Here is a 6,703-nt window from a genome sequence, read left to right on the forward strand (position 1 = left end):
GGCTCTGCTGGTGCCCGGAGGGCGACCAAAGCCAGCCCGGAGCCAGCCGCCTGTGCCCGGTGCGCCTCTGCCCACGGGGACGATGCGGGCCGGCAGCGCGTTCCCTTGGCATTTCATGGGAGCTGAAAAAGTAACCCCACAAGCTATGTGTGCTACATGCATATTGTGCGACTTCATGTATAATTATTAAGAGTGAAAGCTTCCATACAAAGTCTTAAAGAAACCCAGGGAGGCGGAAAATTGATGTAAACCCGTGTTGAGAACCAACGCTGCCTCAGCGAGATGCGGGCCGGCAGCGCGTTCCCTTGGCATTTCATGGGAGCTGAAAAAGTAACCCCACAAGCTATGTGTGCTACATGCATATTGTGCGACTTCATGTATAATTATTAAGAGTGAAAGCTTCCATACAAAGTCTTAAAGAAACCCAGGGAGGCGGAAAATTGATGTAAACCCGTGTTGAGAACCAACGCTGCCTCAGCGAGGACCCACCAGGGCCAGTGCTCGGAGAAAGCGGCGCCGCCTGAGCCTTGGTCACACGCACTTGGTCACCTATCCCCATCGCCAACACCCCATCATCGTGCCAGCCCACACCCGCACCCCCGTTCCCGGCGGTGTATCCACGCGGGCAGAGAAGAGGCCTGCGATGAGCTGCACCGCAGCTGAAGCAAACACGAGATGTTGGCCAACTCCTCCGAAAGCGCCGTCAGGTCTTTAATATCCACATAAAGCAGATGGCGTCGCAGATTCGAAATCTCGTTCCAAAAGAAGCACACATAGGAAACCACGCTGAGCAAGAAGTTTGTTTATTCAGAGAGTTTTTGTGTTGAACGTTACATTGGTTAAGAGACTTTCCAGCTTGTGTAACCTTTATTTTCTACATGCGCAATTCAGCTATAGTCAGGCTTGTACAAAACCACCCACATCGATCCCTAAGGTTGATGAGACTTAAATATATCAGCTTTAGGATGAGGAAGGCTGAATCAGCCCCGCTGGGATTCCAAGCTGCAAATTCAGAGAGTCGCAATCGTTTAAACCTGAGGGCATGGTTTTGAACTGCTTACTCAGTCATAAATACAGGCTTTAATGCTCATTATTTAGTACCATAATCAAGTCGGATTTTTTTTTTTTTCTGTATTCTGTTTTTGCAGGAGTAGATAGTTCACCCACGTCTTAGCGAGATGAATGAACATCACAGTTCTCTCATGCTGAAGGAGAGGCAGGAATCATAAAGGATTTTAGCCAGGAATAACCTCAAAGAGTGACTCCTGAGAAATGCTGGAAACGCGAGGAGAATGCAGGTTTCTTGCAATGCAGATACCTTTGAAGGAGCTGGAATGAGAGCTGCAGGCACTGGTGGACTCTTTGCTTTCACCTCTCCACAAACTTCACAATTTGCACTAAGAATCTCTCCTGCAGTAAGAAGCCGACCTGATGACATGCGTGGATTTAGTTGCCATTGAAGGGGATTATATCCCTAAGTAAGGCTATAGCCACAGTGATAATTAGCTGTATGCTGATTGACTTGGACATCGTAGAGACTAAAATAAGAAGTAACCTGTACGTGTCCTCAGAAAAGATGCTGCAAAGCGTCCTGAAGAAACGGAAACGGTGATACAGTTTGCATCGCAGCCATTTTGGGGCCAGCTGGAGGCAGATCACCGCCTAATTAGGCCAGCTAGTCTGAGCAAGGCTAATTCAGGCCGGGGAGTGGCAATTTCTTCTAGCTGCTTTCTGTGTATTGATTTTACTTTCTTAGGTGGGGAAGCTCTGTAGAAAGATGCTGCTGTGGTTACAGTGCATGACTGGTTCTGCTTTGATTTCCCACATGGGTTTAAGCAAATCATTTCATGCCTCTGTGTTTTTTGATTTTTTCCTCCAGTGCAAAATGTCTTTTCTCCCAAGAGACATTCTGAAGCTTGAAGTCATTGCTTTTTAGTGACTTCCGCACGGGATGTGCCGTGAAAGTATTTGAAAGTAATTGACAGTATTACAGAATAGCAGTGCAGTGAGTCTTCTGAAATCCTAGCGCTGCACAAGTGTTCCTTTAATTATCGTGTATGACTGAGCAATGAGGGGAACACTTTTAATCCACACTTTGTAATAAATACTGAACTCTAAAAGCTAAATAATAAACCTCAAAGGCAGGGCATTTTAAAGCTAGACTAATAAGAAATAAACAGGACATTTAAACTAGATCTTGCTTCTAATCTCTTAGTGATAAGTGACCCGATTAAGAAAAAAAGCAAAGATAAAATGTTCCCATAAGCTAATGGGTCAAATTGTACCTGTGAAGCTCTGCGGTTTAATAGCTTAATCACATGCAAGCAGGCTGCAACTGCCAGGTTAAGAAAAAGTGGCAGTGAAGTGTTGTTCACTAAAAGGCTGGATTATCCACCCATTCGCAATGCTGGGCTCAAGGAAGACGGAAACTTTATTACAAGTCTGATCCAAAGACTACTGGTATCAACAGAAACTTCACCATGCTGCCCACAAAACTTTGATGGGGTGCTGGGAGCCTGGCGGGGAGCTGAGCAGCTGCTGTCCCAGTCGCTGTTTGCAGTGTTCACTGATTGTCTGTACATATACTCTTACTGAAAAAACTTTCTTGTCATCAACTATGAATAATAAAGTGAGTAGTGTTCCTGTGCCCCCGGAGGCATACACACTTAATACGCAAGAAGGGGAATCATAGGGTTTGGATATACATACATGTCGTGTCTTCTTTTCAGACTGTGGAATAACATCCTGAATTATAGCTGTATAATTAGGCTGAAGAGATTTGTTAAGGATTAATAAATGCTGTCTAACAGATGTTCCTCCCCAAAACACCATGCAAGATTTCTCCAAGTGTGAAAATGTAAAGAAAGGAGAAGCAGCAGGAGATGGGTCCCTCATATGTAGTTAACTTTGATATAGCTGTCATTTATTTCTAGGAATTTACCTATATGAAATTAGTTAGAGACACCACTATATACCTTGACGTCCTTCAAAAAAAAAATCAGTTTCTTAGTATTTTTCACTCAGTACCATTTTGTATTTGAATCCTCTTTCAGCTTTTTGCTAGTTCAAAGCTTTATTGACACAGTATGGTAGTATGCTCATCTCGATTTGGTTTAAAACCACGTTACTGATGTATCTACAGTAGGACAGGGCCTCACTGGGTCTTTCTGATTTTGCTGCCTCTTCAGAGAAACCAAATGGGCAATGACCAGAGTCTGTGCAAGCGTGAACGCCAGCCATTTCACAGGCAACATGGCTTCACACCTCTGGATGTGCCTGCCTTTATGCTGCCCGGTCAAATGTGCTCTCACACAGCCTCTAAAAGCTCATGGGGGCCCCTGTCCCGAAGCCCCATGACAGCCCCTGGCCAAGCAAAGCTGCACCACACCTCATCCAGCCTCGGCAGTCGGCAGGTTCCCCGGCACGGCAGATGCAGGCATGGATCTCTATGCGCAGCTTTGAACACGCACGCAGCTGCAATCTTCCATGACTGTTGTAACAACAAAAGCTGCTCGGTCACGTCGGGTCTGCTGTAATGAGGAGCACCTACACTGCGAGCATCACTGCGCACGCTCTCACAGCCCAGGCAGAGCTACTCATAAGCGGTGCCTTGTTTATTGGTGAGCAAAATTACACCCCCATGAGCCAGGAGTATTGTAAGAACAGGGAATGAGAACAGCAGCAGCATTGAGATGGAAGACTTTCCCAGCAGGACTTCTTTTTTCCTGAAATTCAACAGCAGGACTGAGGTTCAGACTATCGAGTGATGAAGACGAGTCTGCTGACTGAAGAGGGCAAGGCAGGCAGCTGAGCTCCGAACCACCTTCGTCTGGCACAGCTAACTCTGTTAGAGCTGGGCTTTTGGAGCCCTAACTCACGGATTTCACCAGTGATCTCTGTCACTCCATAATTTCTTCAGCCTACTGGAGAAATCACAGTTAACCAATGGTTGATTTAATCTTGCTATCCAGTTTAAATCCCTTACTGCATAGACTAGCAGTTTTTAACCTGATGAGGAGTCAAGTTCTGCCAGTTTTCCCATGGGAGCCTCGCCTGCAAAAACGGGAAGGGACTGGCATATGTGCTCTCCAGAGCTGCCTGCTCATACACCACCCTAGGATGACGGCTTGCTGTGACCCCCCCCAGCAAACTCCCAGCCGGGATTTGGCTGCCGCTGGGGAGCTAAACAGTGAGCCAGGCTTGCAGAAAAGAGCAGCTCCCCTCCAGAGCTATCCGACGTGGAATCTTGTTTCTCCTTTTCTTATAAACATGGGGTGAGAAGGTAAAGTGGAACATGCTGGAGCAGGAAGAGGTGACAGATGGTGGATATTAAAAAGACTCTTTAATTACAGGATTTGGAGAGAGGGTCCTTTATGGAGATAATTTTTTAATTGTTGCTTTTTTTAGGAAAAAAACCCACAGTGCTCCCAAGCAGTTCCCGGTAGCGATAAGCCCTGGTCTCTGAGCACTGTTGACTCTCATCACTTCAACACAGAGAAAAAGAAAATGCTGTGCTTGTTAGAACTCCTTGGTTAAACTTCAACTTCTTCTGCAGAGAAGTGTTTTGTTTCCTTCCATCTGCTGCCTTTGCAAGGAAGGAAAATCAGCCTGTTTGGATACCAGGAAGTTCTTCAACATTTGAACAGCTAGCTGTAAACACAGAAACAATAACATGCATAAATTATCATACCTAAAAATACCCTGCATGCTAGTCACACACATAACCCAGCCCTGGAGCAATTCCTAAGTAACCTAAGACTGCGTGAAGTATGCAGATACACGGGATGTGGGCAGAACAGGGCAGCTGTGGCAGCAGATGCACGTGCCTGGCTCTCTTGCACCATTGCAGTTTTTTCTTCTCATCAAAACATGTTTTGCTTTTACTGGGAGCTGCTGGCTGCCTCCTACGCCTTTGTGCATCGTATCTGCCAAAGCCACTTGCACGGGAGAGTAAAGCGAGAGTCAGACCCTTTGCAATTGATAAAGACCCAGAGCACGTGAATTTAAACCAAATCCATCCTGCCACTGGGGACTGTGTGATCCTCAAATGCAGCAGCTCTCCACACCTCTGAGGGAGCAAAGTGCAGTAAAGAAGGCAAGGCAGGCGGCAGGGGATGGGGCAATGGCCATCCACAGGCCAGTCTGCTGGCAGACAAACTTGACAACCCCCAAATCACCCCAGGGGGAGGATGTGGTTGTTGCCCTGCAGCTCACTGCTGTGGGAAGTCCACCGTGGCTCTTGCAATCAATTCCTATGCAGCCTGCGCCTCCAGTATTTGCTTTTCAGAAATCTCCGAGCCCTTGCCGTGTTTCCGTGGTAACACTGAGCGATCCAATGTGGGTTATTTGCAGAATCGAGGTGCTGGTGCATTCTCTCTTCTGAGCCCTGCAGCAGTTGTGGCTTTGCACACCAGAAGCTGCAGGTGTGCTGCAGCAATGGTGATGTGTTCTTCACTGCAACTCCCTCATTGGCGAGCAGGTCAGGGGTAGGCTCACTAGATTCCCTTTGTGCTGGCAGGACCTGGCGAATGGACTGAAGTGGCCCCAGGATGGGAAGTGTTCAGACCTCAGCCAGGTCGCCGCTGCCCCTCCATCCCCATGCAGGCACAACCCCTATTTAGTCAGTGCCTCTGTCCTGTGCCTAAGAACCCACAGGCACTGTAATTCCTGCTAGTGTCCATGGGACTGATGGGTCATACAACCCCGACGGGAAAAGTGGAAAAGCTGTTCCACACAGCGCCAAAGCAGGAGAACAGAGGATGCCACTGCTGTCAGCTCTTCACCCAGCACTACAGCCACTAAAATACTTTCCTGCCTGGTGGCCAACCACTGCTAATGGAAACACAGGGTGCTTTCAATTTACTTAAGTCTCTGTGGCCTAGAACTCTTCCCAGGTCTGAACACAGCCATTTGGCTACGGCCCGGCACACCCATCATTCCCCATCCAAATGCAAACCAAGCCAGGACTTCTCAGCATCCACCATGAGACAGTATCAGGAGCACTCAGTCTAGCCAGGTCGTTTAAATCGTTAAAATAAAAGGAACTGCATGGGCTGGATCCTAGCAAAGCAATTTGTGTATTATTCTTTCTTCTAATGTAAGTGAAAAGCTGTTGAGCTTTGAAGAATGAGGTTTGCATCTCAACAATGAACTGAGACTTTGCAAGGGGAGGTCGGGCACGTTTCCATCACAGCTTGAAGACAGCCGGAACAAGAGCAGGAAGGTCTTTTTGGGATACCACTGCTGTCAGGAGCAGCACAAACATATGCAGGTCACAGCCTGTTCAGTGGAGAGGGGCTCTGCCCCTGCAGCCGAAGCCCCGGAACAACCCCGATGTGCCCCAAAGCAGGTCCCTACAAAATGCTACAAGTGCCAGAGCTGCTCGTTCCCGCCTGGGACACAGCTCATGGCTTCACTTTAGGGATCATGGGTGGCTGCGAGACACCCAGAGCGGCTGAAGGGCCGAGTGACAGGGGCACCCCAGGAGAAGCAAGAAGGAATAAGGACATTCAAAGACCTGACTGCCTTTTTAATGCATCTGGGGGAAACACTGGTTCCCAAAAGCTTTGCCCAGGCACAAAGCACATTCTCAGCATTCATAACTTCGATACGTTTGAACAGCACTTCATCACTGGGTGGATTTAACCGCTTCTTTGAATTCTAACCCTAAATTCTGACCCTACGGTGCCCCGGCCGCGGCCAC

Source organism: Egretta garzetta, unplaced genomic scaffold (assembly GCF_000687185.1).
Source record: "Egretta garzetta isolate BGI_Z169 unplaced genomic scaffold, ASM68718v1 scaffold1, whole genome shotgun sequence".
Classification (NCBI taxonomy): domain Eukaryota; kingdom Metazoa; phylum Chordata; class Aves; order Pelecaniformes; family Ardeidae; genus Egretta; species Egretta garzetta.